Source organism: Arachis ipaensis, chromosome B4 (assembly GCF_059453495.1).
Source record: "Arachis ipaensis isolate K30076 ecotype BB chromosome B4, ASM5945349v1, whole genome shotgun sequence".
Taxonomy (NCBI): Eukaryota; Viridiplantae; Streptophyta; class Magnoliopsida; order Fabales; family Fabaceae; genus Arachis; species Arachis ipaensis.
The window spans coordinates 144,157,850-144,170,910 of NC_142439.1; the positions used below are offsets into that span (position 1 = coordinate 144,157,850).

Genomic DNA, 13,061 nt, shown 5'->3' on the forward strand with positions numbered 1-13,061 from the left:
TGAGCTAATTTGTGTATGTGTTATTACTTTTGATCACTTTAAATGTAGGTTCATGAGTTGAGGCAACAATTTTTTCATTCCATAAATCCTGGTGGGCTTATCGGGGATCGGCGTGGAGTTGTTCCTGCTTCGGGCTTTTCTTTTAGTGCTCAGCAAATCTAAAAAGTCATCAAGGAGAACAAAGATCTTGACCTTCCCCCACACAAGGTAATATCTTGATACCTGATGTGATTGCTTTTGATTGTTTTAATGGAAATACTACTTGTGTTTTTATTGTATATTGATTTCATTAATTATTTGTAGTTAAGCCACTTGTAGGTCATGGTTGCTATTGTAAGATGCAATGTTCTGAAAACCGGTTCGAATTGGCCGGTTGAACTGGTCAAACTGTGAACCAGACCAAAAAAACAGATCGGTCAATCATCAAAACCGTAAAAGTAAAAAATCGGAATTGAATCGACGAACCGGTCGATAACCGATCGGTCGAACCAAACCGTGACCCGGACAATTTTTAAGTTAGCAACAAAACGCTGCCGTTTTTGAGTTTTTTCCCCTCTGAAGTCTGAATCCCTAAATCACGAAAACTCCCAAGGCTGAGACTGAGATCCCTAATTGGCTTCGCTGCTCTCTCTGCTTCAGTGGTTCCCATTGTTGATGATTCTTCTTCGAGCTTCACTGAAGTCACTGGCGTCACTGCGTCACACGGGTCGAGGGCTCGCCGTCAAGACACCGCCGTCGTGCCATCTAGAGCCGTCGAGAACTTAGAAGTGAGAACGCCTCACTCTCACACGGGTCGAGCCACCGCCGTCGAGCCACCGCCGTCGAGCCACCGCAGCAGCCGTGGAGAACTGAGAAGGTGCCTTCGCTGTCTCTCACCGCCTCACTCTCACTCTCCCTGTTGCATGTTCTGCCTTGAAGGTGACTTCGCTGTCTCAGTGTCTCCCACTCTCTCTGTTTTATTTTTCTTTGAACTGTGTAGTGTGATTAGTTGATTATCAAACTGATTGGAGGTATTTTTCTTTGAATTGAATTGAGTAATCCCACTCTCCCTTCCCCCTGATGCTTGGAGGATGTTAGGTTGGTTTTTCTCCTGGTCTTCAAAGGTCAGGTAGAAAATTCAGGTGCCATCACCGCCTCTCGGTGCCTTCGATAAGATCTCTGCTGAAGATATTGTTGTCGCTGCTGGGCTGCCCCATCCATGCTTACCGTCGTTGCTCCGTCCAGTCTTTCTTCATCCTTCATCGTGTTTTCTAGGATCATCATGTGGCTGCGTCATGCTCTCTCTAGCCGTTGATTTCAGCACCTTTGTGGTTGCCCCGTGATACCTCTATGATGGTGCCCGCAACGGTGATGTTGTCGGTGATGATTTTTCCTAATTCCTTTCTCCTTCATCACAAACCCTAATTTCTGAACATAGATTGTTGTTGATTTTTTTTTATTTTGGTGAGAAATTGGAAGAAGAACAAGATGTTTGTTGTTCTTGTTAATGTTTTTTTTGACAATGATGTGATTATTTTCTTGTTCTTGTTAATGATGATGGTTTTGGTGATGAATTACTGTTTTGATTTTAATTTATTTGAGGTTGTTGTCGAAGGTTAGATTTTTTTGTTGGATTCATGAATAGATGGTGATGGGATAGTAGTGGGTGGCATCGTGGTGGTGGTGAGAAGAGAAAGAGGGGTATTCTTGTCATTTAAAAAGTTAACCTGTCCAAAATGACAAAGAGAAAGTATAGAGAGCCAATGACCTAAGCGTACAATGTGTACAATGAAGGTTTAGAAAGTATTAGAGATATGATTATTAGTGTTACATTATCCTGTCAGGTTATGCTTTTGGGATGAGTGATTTCAGGACATGGTATTAGAGTTCTAGATCCGGAAGGTTAAGAGTTCGAACCTTAGTGAACTCAAAATTAGTTTTTTATAACATGAGATGTTTATTATCCCTGGTATCCGGATAGTTATTCTGGATAGTATAGGTGTATAGGTGATGTTCATTTTATTCATAAACCAAAGATTTAGCCCATTGTACACATTGTACGCTTAGGCCATTGGCTCCCTAGCACTACTCATTTTAAAATTGTATTAAACCTTAGGGACGATTTTATATGCAAAAAAAGATGGGAGACGAAAAAAATTTTCGGCCTAAATTACAGGGACTAAAATCATACTTAACAAAAAAAAAACTAATTAGATTATCTCTAATTGTAAAGTAGAGTAGTACATATTTGAAACTAATTAATAAGTTGATAAATAAAAAGTGTTCTTAAAGTAGTTTTAGTGCTAGTTTGGGTACCATTAAGTTGATAGAAAAATGTCTTATTTCAATAAAAATTTTTTTTTTTATCTTTCTCATGTTTGGTAAATTTCTAGTAGTAAAATTTTTATTATAAAACGGTTTTTCGGTTCAACTACGGTCGAACCGGTTGAATTTATAAACCAGTAAACCAGTAATTAGAGCGGTTCGATAACCGGTTTGGTTTTCAGAACCTTGGTAAGACGTGAAGAAATTGCCAATGAGAAATATGCCCTTTTTGCTGCCAATGAGGTATTTGTTTTTCTTTAGCTATGATTATCCAATACATTTTGATAGTCTTATATACTATAATTACTGAAATTAGTTGAAATTACCACTCAGGACTAGCGTCAGCTAGATGAGGCTGTGCAATCACGTCCAGTTGCTGAATTTGGGAAAAAGCTCAATTCGCTTCTTGATACTTGTCTTTCAGAGTTAGTATAGTTAATTTTATCTGACATTTTATCCATATAGTATATTTTATTTTATATGAGATATGGTAAATATTGTTAATAAGCTTTGAGTTCACTCTCTAAGCTTTTCATATCATTTTATGGAAGTACTAAAATTAGCATGTTGATTAGTAGGTCATAACATATTTTCATATTTATAAACATCTGTATTTTTGTTTACCTATTTGTTAAAATAAGAAATTTATGAAGGTATATTTGAGTCTTTTTTGTCTTTTCTTCTTTCAACATAGGTATGATGTTGAAGCCACTTATTTTGATGAAGGTGTGAGAACTGCTAAACAAAAGCACCTTCAAGAAAAACTATTGCAAGTAACTATATCAACTTAGCTCTTGTGCAAACATGCTTCTTAGACCTTCCCCTTTTCCATTACATAAAGGAATTAGTCGTTATTGAAAGAGATAAATAAGTTGGCATTACAAATGAATATTTATCATTTATGATACTGGATTAGTCATGTCTATCTGTTCTATTCTACCTTCAAATGCTTTTCTATGTTTGTGATATTAATTATGTTACTTCATTTTCCCTATTGTCTTTTCAATAATGCTTTTCCATGTTTGTGATATTAATGATGCTACTTTATTTCTCCTATTGTCTTTTCAATGGGATAGCTTGTCCAACTAGCATTCCACTCTGCCCTTGGACATATAAGGATTGGAACTTTCGATAAGTTCAAGGAAGCATTTGATAAGGCTTTGAATAAAGGGGAAGGGTTTTCTGAAGCTGTTATTAATTGCACAGTAAACAAAACTTATTCTCAAATTTTTACAACTTAGCTCAGGTATTTACTGACAACACATACACCTTTTTTTGTTATGTAGTTTGCATTTTAATATCTATTTTTGCATTTGTAACTCTATTTAACTGTTGATTGTTGCTATTCCATAATAACATTAAGCACATTCAATTGGAATGCTCTACTATGACTAAGAGGTTATGTTTTATGACAGCGGCAAGACACAACGTGACATCTTGGAGGCCCTTCTCCGAGAATGGATATCTGAAGATCTGATGGAGGCACTCATGAATAGAGGAGTTCATCTTTCTCCTACAATGTGAGTGTAAGACATTCTTTCTAGCTAATTTTCTTTTTATTGGGTATTGGTATTTAACTATTTATTTTCTACCATGTGACTTCTATGCACTAAAAAGTTGTTTGTCATTGACTGTATTTAGATTTGAAGTGGGAGCATGGGTGACATTTAAAAAAATTGTCACAGCTCCTACCTATGGATAGCAAAGTGCTAGACCAAAGAGTGTTGGAGTTGTGCAAAGTATTCAAGATCGTGATAACCTCTGGAGAAGTTTATGTTTTGGCAAATGAAATTGTAAAACTCATTCCATTAGACCGAGGGCAACATGTACAGTTGAAAGAAGACGAGAAAGAGCCCAAATATGATTTTGTATGAGTGCTACACAGTAATCTTTTGTATAAATTTATGATTTCATTGTTATGTCTATATTTTGGGATTTTTGTTGGATCTGTATTAAATACCTACATATTTTGCAGTGCTCTGTTGTCTATATTTTAGGATGAAAACTGCTAAACTTTTTTTAAAAGCATCCATTAGAATTGTGGCAGTTCTAAACTGCTGCATTTTTTTTTTAAACTAGTAAAGGGATAGCGGTGGCTTTAAAACCGCCAGTAAACATGCTGAAAATCATGGCACTCGTATTTTGCGGTGGTTTTCTATGTGATTGCCGCGAATTACTGATTTAGCGGTGGTTATACCAGCGGTTGCTGGAAACTGCCGCCAAACCTAATCCCGGTGCTCATAACCAGGGCGGTCTGAGGAGCCGCCGGCCTTTGATTTTGCGTCATGAAAAAAACCGCCGCTATTCTCCATTTTTATTGTAGTGAATTCTGAGCGCACCACCGAACTACCAAATGATGTCCAATAACTCTACAATTCTATAATAATAATAATAATAATAATAATAATAATAATAATAATAATAATAATAATAATATTGTTAATTAACATAATTTTATTCAATTTGACAAAAATTCCAAATTTTTTAAATCTAATAACCTTAATTCGGACTTAAGCATATTCATAAGCATAAAGATGACAAAAATTAGAAATATAAGTAATTATTAAGCAAAAAAATTATTTTGAAATCTCAATAATGATCGGAATTTAAAATTTGAAGTTTTTTTTCACCTACTAAACTTCGCTGATTTTTTTGGTTATGGAAGATGTGAATGTATTATATCGGGTTATGGATTATAGAGGTACTATACCAATATGTGGGACAGCCTTTTTTCAGAGATGATGCTAAGAAGTCGGACCATCCGATTTCGTTGTTTTTATAATTTTGTTAGCAAATCGGAGGGTCCGTTTTTGTATGGAGGGATATCTAAAATTCAAATAAAGCTTATCGGACCATGCGATTTGTGCCTGTATAATTTTTTAAAAATTTATGTAAATGAAATCGAAGGGTCCGTTTTGGTTATTAGTTATTTTTTAAATTAAGTTCAACAACTCGTTGGGTCCGAGTTGTGCAAGGAAAAAATTGTTTTTAATTTTCGCAGAATGAAATCGGATGGTCCGTTTTCATTATTATATGTTTATTTTAAAATAACATCTTTCTGTCCTTTTTTTATTTTTAATATTAGATTAATAATAATTTTTTTAAATTGTAATCTACTGTGTTATTTTTCTAAAATGTGGGATGATTTAATGTACGAAGTACAAATCGGACCGTCCGATTTGTGTACTCCAAATTTTTTTAATACAAATCGAACCGTTCGATTTGTGTACCTTCCATAATTTTAAAAAACACCAAATTCCATTGTAAAACAAATTTCCATTATAAACAAATGGAAGAAGCAGCTGCAAGCTTTCATGGAGGAAGAAGATTGAGGTATTCAAGCTGGGTGGGGAAGGAAGCAAAGAAGGGAAAGTAAGGGTACGCATGCAAGGAGTCCGAGTTGTGGGGTTAAAGGGGCACCGTCGCTGGGAGCCACTAGCATGCAACACGTGGCTTGTGCTACTACAACTCGGAGGGTCCGTGTTCCTCCAGTAACTCGTATGGTCCAATTTGGTGAAGGCCAAGTCGCACGGTCTGATTTGTACGTTGCTGACACTACACTCAGGTAAAGCTTTCCTCTTCTCCATAACGCCGTCCTACTCCAAATCACTTTCCATAATAAAATTAATTTGCGTAAACTATTAAATAAAATTATGAAAAAATAATTTTTTTTAATATAAGTGATATATTAAAATAAAATAATAAAATAAAATTTAGTGTGTTGTAATTAGGGTTTGAGAAAGTTTCATGACAAATTCAGGGTTTGAGTTAATGGTAGTTAAATTCAGTTAGTTAGATAGTTTTAGTCTTAGCACTCTTCATAGCAAATTGTTGTATTTTGTTTTACCATATCTAACATTTTATTTATAAGCATTAACTTCATATATCAACTAATCAACATGCTCATAAAAAAAATAATTTTTTAAAAAATATAACTTTTTAATAAATCATAATCTTTTAATAAGTCATAATTATTCATACAATTTTATAAAAAAAATATATAACTTGTAATCAGGATTTTTTTATATTTTAAAAATATATCCCACATTACATCATCAATAAATGGCTCCTCATGTGGGATATATTTTTAAAATATAAAAAAATCCAAACTGGCCTGGTTTCGCCTCTATAAATGCATATGGGTTTAGTTAGCGTATACTTTTAAAATATATGATAAGATTATTATTAATAATTTTTTTAAAATATTTTTGTTTAATAAATAAAAAATAAACATATTAAAAATTTAAACTTTAATTTTGTATTTAAAAAAATAATATAACTTACTCCTTTTTTGTGGGTGCCAGTTTTATTTGCATCAAAATTATGCCTTTAACAATGACGAAGAAGAAAAAATCAAATTTTGCAGAAATTTGAAATGAACAATAAAACTTAAATGACTTGAATAAAAGGGAAATCAAATTACAGAAAAAAAAAGTGTTTGGAAAAATAAATAGCAAATTAAAAGGTAAAGACGGGAAAGGATAAAAGTTGCTGAATTTAAAGAAAAGGAAAGGACATTGCAAGGAAGATAAATTGCATGAAAAGAAAGTTGTAGGGAATTTAAATGAAAAGTAAAGACATGGAAGGAACCCTTCGAAGAAAAAGACTCTTGACTGATTCAGAAAGTCGTTGGGATGTGAGTGAGTGTGAGTGTTTTCTCCGAAAAGATTCACACCTTTGTTCCTTCGAGCTTTCACTCATTTATAGAAGTCATCGACCAATCAAATTCAAATATAACTTCCACGTGCATTGATCCTTGAATAACCGTTTCCGCTATTTGAGTCTGTAACTTCCGCCAACTATCTTCACTTAGTAACTTCCTTCGATTGCTTCACACTCTCTCGATGAGTCCTAATCGATCTGAATTCTCAATTCTCTTCTTCATCGATTGACCATCTTCAAGGAATCCAATACAGTTATTCTCCACCTCGAAGTTCACAACTTGTTTATCTTTTCCGACTAACAAATTGTACTGCTGACCTCTTTTTTGACAGACTATGTCGAGTCTGCCTCTTCGATTTTCACACTTAAGTCAATCGACTAATTGAGAGTACATAACGGAGTACCTAATTGGCTCCAATCCAAAGTTAATTGTAACATGTATTTGGAGGTTGATCGAAATATTATTTTGACACTTGGCAATGATCGAAGTCTAAACTTGTCGAACGTTGGCTTGTCAAAGAATTCGATAACATCTTGATCGATATTATTCTTGTCGAAAATATTATTTTTCGATACAACATATAGTAGCTAAAATATAGATTTAACTCTTAAAATCTTTCGATATTACAATTTTAAATAAGTCTAACGATTTTATAAAATTTTTACTAAGTCTAACGATTTTACGATTTAAATCTTATTAAAATTTTACGTTTTACATACTTAATTTATTTTTTTAATTTTCTATAAAATCTCAATTTTTTCTAGTTTGGTTGTTATGATCTTAACAGTTGACATCCATACCAAAATGAAGTATGACAATTCTAACCTTACAAGATAACGGTGGCAAACTCCAAAAATATGTGGTAATTATGGATTTATCTTCATGGAGTGAATTTATTGTAAGTAAATAGATAGAGAGATTCATGAAAACTCAAGTGACAAAGGTTATGAAAACGGTTATGAAAATTCTGGAAATGTTTACTCAAGCATCAAGGCTAAAGGTGAATATCCATAAATATAAGGTTCAATGTTCTAAAAATGTTTCAGTGAGAAGAAAAGAAATATTGTTAGAGGTCTCTAGTATCCGATTTTACCAAGACCCGAAAAGATATTTGGGAGTTAATATTAGTTATGAGAGGGCTTCTAGGCGAGAAGAAAAGAGGTGTTATTAGGAGTCTCGAATATTCGATTTTGCCAAGACCTAGAAAGATATTTGGGAGTTAATATTGGTCATAACAGGACTTCTAGAAAGATGGCGCAGGAAGTCATTGACAAGATTCGTTCAGAGAAAGCTTGCTAGTTGAAAATGGTGCTTGCTGAATAAGGCGAGTAGACTTTGTCTCGTGAATGCGGTTATGGCTTCTATTCCAGTAGTTTACAATATGCAAGTTTTCCTTCTTTCGAATTATGCGTGTGACAAGATTGATTCTTTGATGCGTCAGCTCTTATGGAAGAGTCAAGTGAATAGGAGAGAGTTGCCTTTGGTCAAGTGAATGTTGCTATAACTTCTAAAAAGGTAGGTGGCTTGGGTGTTAGACATACTTTCTATGCGAACATGACATTGCTTGGTAAGTTGGTTTGGGATTGTTTGAATAATAGGGACAAGTTGTGGGTGCAGGTTCTAACTCACAAATACCTCCGGAACTCCAAGGACATGGGCATCATTCGATGTCACAACGCCTCAACTACTTGGAGGAATATTCTAAAGGCTTACGATATCTTAAAAGAAGGATTTTGATGGAGTGTGGAAAATATGCAACAATCGATTTGGTATGATGAGTGGAGTCCTCTTAGCAAACTTTGTGAGCTTACGTCTTATGTCTACAAATCTAAATAAAATAAATTTTTCTCTTACTGGTTTGTGGAGCAATGGTACTTGGGAGGGAGATAAGCTTGCAAGCCAATTTCTTATGAAGTCAAACAGTTTTTGCACAACCTTGGGCCTCCGCTAATGTCAGAATCGGAGCCTGGATGGATCTGGTGGCCTGTATCGCTAAAAGCCTATAGTATCATTGACTCCTGAAGAAGAAAGTGAATTCGATTGAAAATAGAAAATGTGGGTGAATTTAGCGCTCTAATTTGTCAGAGAAGATAAAGATGATGATGTGGCTGAGTTTACAAAATTCCTTTTCAACAAATGTCTTCTGGTTCAAGTGTCATTTAACTTATTCGAGCAGATGTTCGAGATTCAATGCTGATTTGAAAACAATGGAGCATTGTCTTAGGGACTGTGTGAAATCAAGAGACATTTGACAAATGTTAGATCATTTGCTTATTGATTCATTTGAAGGTATCCCTTTGGAGTTTTGGATTCGGAATGAAGGTCATGTCGGGCAATGAGGCAATTGTAGGGGCAGGTCTTTGATGGGTATGGAGGCATCGTTGTAATGAAATTTTCAACAATAGCGATCAGTGATCAAACTACAAGGTTGTTGCTATGACTTGAATAACTGGTAATGATTTAAGAAAGTCTATCAGTGCCAGTTGTATAACTTTCAAGGATCAAATGAGGTGGGAATCTCCAACAGATAACACTTTTAAAGTTAATTGTGATGTGAGTCTGTTTTCTGATTGGAACCTTGCAGGAATTGGTTGTGTCATTAGAGATTCTAATAGACGTTGGATTTTGGGTTGTTTTAGTAACTGTCTTCCAGGGCTTATCGCCAGATGTGAATTTTTTGTTGTTTAGAGGGATTTAGTTTTAGTTTGGAATTGTGTTTTGAGAGATATTGTGTGCGAAACTGATTGTCTTGACATTTTGCACCTTTTAAACAATCTGGCAAATAGGCTTAATTGTGATGTTGATATTCTTCAAAAGATCCAGGAGCTTCTGTCAAGATTTTGGGTTGTAGATTTTGAATAGATGACCCGTAAAGCTAACGTTGTGGTGGATTGGCTGGCGAGATATGCAGTCAAGACCAATCCAATTTATGTTATTTGGTCGGACTCTTGTGATGAGCTTTAGCATCTTATGCTTGTGGATGTAGAATAAATGACTATTTTTTTTTTGTTTAGTCACCAAAAATAAATAAAAAGATAGATAATGTTTTCATTATATATATTAAGGGTTTAATTGTGGTAATGTATAGACAATATAAATTTTTAAACTACTAAAATATTATTTAAAAGTTCATGACAGGTATATACTAACAAAAATAATTTAAAAGATATAAAAAATAAATAAATTTTTAAAAGATTTGAAATTTGACAAAAGCAGCAAAAACAAGTATTTTTGTAAAAGGAAAATGATTTTTGTATTTTTGCGTATTTTATTCAAATTTTTTTAGAAATATTCAAATAACTATTTAAAAAGTATATGTAAAAGTTAGAGCAAAATTTCATTTTTATAAACTTTTTTATTTTTAAAAATAATTTTTTATCACTCACAAAAAAATACAAAAAATATACTTAATGTAAAGTCACAAAATTTTAAGAATGAAAATATTAGATTTTTTAATTATATTTAAAAAAATCATATCAAAATTTGAACTTTGAAACTATCTTAAAAATATATATTTAATATCTGATTATTTTTACTATGTCCATTAATTTTTTGAATAACATCTTTGTTATTTATTTTTTAAAGTTATTTTTATTTGTAATATAAAAATTTTGAATAATTTTTAATAATTTATCTTTTTTCATATATATTATCATCAAATCATGTTTTTTCATTTAATTTGCATGACTGTTTTAATAATAATTATTAAAGTCGATATTAAAATTAAAGACAAAGACAATAATAATAATAGCTAATATATAGGATAATTTATATAAATAAATTGAATAAGAATAAAATTACGCAAATATCTTAAATTGAATTTGGTTATATGCATATTTCGTTTGATTCTATGTAAATAGAATTAAATAAATTTTATTTATATTTTTTTTAATGTATATGTTGTACCAGTAGTTAATCGAATCAATTTGATTCAATTTACATAGAGAATCAATAAGACATGTATGTAACTGTTCCGAGAATTAACTGAAATTGGGTTGCTTTTGAGCCTAGACGTGAAGTCCAGACTCATTTTGAGGCAGCGTCTGACTTGTATTGATGTCGAGATGTCGCCGTCCGAATTCCTCGTGAGGAGGTGGGAGTTGTACCTGCAAGAGACTCCAATACTTAAGTTAGTAAGGGATTTAAGTAGGTTTTTAGTAGTTTGAGTTCTTCGTATACCTGAAGTTTGTCAGTATATTTATAGTAAAAAAGATAATCACCTTTTTAAAGTAGTTCTATTTTTGATGGTGGATGGCCTTTCTTTTTAGGAGAGATAATAAGAGTTAGTTACTTATTCAAATAAATATAGCTGAACTGTCGTTGTCCTGTTTACGTGCCAGACCTCTATAAGAACAGGTAGGTGTAGTAGTGGACCTCTATTCATCATTTGGATCTGGCTATATGTTTTGGGTGAGGATATGAATAGTAACCAAATTCAATTTAGAACATCTGTCTTAATTTTTCTCATTCAATTTATCTATGTAAATTACCTCTCTCTCTCTATATATATATATATATATATATATATATATATAAAAGGTTGACCTGTTTCGATAAATTCATAAGTAATTTTTTTTAACTTATGAAAATGTATATTCAAATACAATTTTTAAAATCAAATTGTAACTTTCTAAAAAATTATTTAAGTGCTTATAGAAAAATTAAAAAAAAAAAAATTTTTATAATAAAAAGTTTTTTTTATCACAACCCGTTTGAAAAGTTTCAAAAGTAATTTTTTTGAACTTTTAACTTATAAAAAGTAGTAATATTAATGACTGTTGCAATTTCCAAAACCAAATTGTAGCTTTCTTAGAAGCTATTTAGGAATTTATAGAGAAGTTAAAAAAATGACTTCTCTCATAATACTACTACTTTTTATCACATTTCTATAAAATAAACACTTTTAGAACTAAAAATTCAAATACAAAATAATTTATTTATAAGTTACTTTTAATTTAATTATTTATTGTTTAAACTATTTTTCATTTAATTAAGTTATTTATCCAAACTGGGTCATAAATATTTATTATTTAATTTATTTTTCAAAATGAGCTTAATTAAACTGTTTACCCAAATTAGACTTAAGTCTTGGATTAGATATAAATTTAAAAAAGTATTTTCAAAAGTAATTATTCTTAAACTCAGTAACAAAAGATAATCTAAATATATAAATTTGATTAGATGTTGTGTAATGTTAAATCTATTAAAATGAAATTATTAAATGGGTATATAATTTTTAAAAATATTATTTATACACTAAAATTAGTTACTAAAATTAGTCATTAATATATTTGTATATAAATATGTGTGTGGTTGAATTTTTTTTAATGTATATTTATATTTTAATATGTATTTTAGTGACTGATTTTAGTGTATAAATAGTATAATCATATAATATTTTTAGAATACAAAATAAATAAATCTCTATGAACTATGTTAGGGGCCAACAACTTTTGTGATTTGTAGCTATCAAATAACTATCAATAATGATTTTAATGGTGTGAGATTGGTGTAAGATTTCATCTAATAGCTCACTTTTTTTTACTGGTTATATCCTGGCCAGAATTTAATAAAGTTGATGGCGCTAGACTTTTCTAATCTCTATTCTGTGTCAAGTAATTCTTTAACTAAAATTAAATACTCATAGAATTTTCATTTTTGTCATTTTTCTTAATAGTTCAAAAGACTAAGAGCTAGTTTTGCTAAACTTCTTAAATAAGTTCTTTTGAAAAAGGAGCTTAAAATATAAGGACTTTTATTAATATTAACTTTTAAATAAGTTATTTTGTGTTTGGAAAGTTATTATGAAAGTCATTGTTTTAAAGTTGTGCATTAAATAAGAATGATAAAATAGCTTTTGAAAATAGGAGAAGTCACATTTTTTAACTTCTTCAAAAATTCTTAAATAACTTTTTGAAAAGTTTAAAATTTATCTAAAAATTTGTACCAAACACATTAATGTAACTTTCTATAAGTCAAAAATTGAAAAAAAAATAAGTTTTTGGTGTTTCCAAACGGGCCTTGCGAGGACACGGGGTTGTTTTCCCTGCCTTGCGAATTTCCTAGTACTTAAACCTGTAACAGAGGAGCAAGA

At 31.7% G+C, this 13,061-nt stretch overlaps 1 long non-coding RNA gene across 1 annotated transcript; it reads left to right on the forward strand.

Annotated features, from left to right (window-relative positions):
• Nucleotides 1–589: 589 nt before the first annotated feature.
• On the forward strand, nt 590–4,253 carry LOC107635436 (uncharacterized). Its single transcript, XR_015881169.1, has 8 exons — nt 590–918; nt 1,036–1,359; nt 2,487–2,547; nt 2,638–2,729; nt 2,999–3,077; nt 3,381–3,550; nt 3,720–3,824; nt 3,946–4,253. It is a non-coding gene; the product is annotated as an uncharacterized LOC107635436 (long non-coding RNA).
• Nucleotides 4,254–13,061: the final 8,808 nt, after the last annotated feature.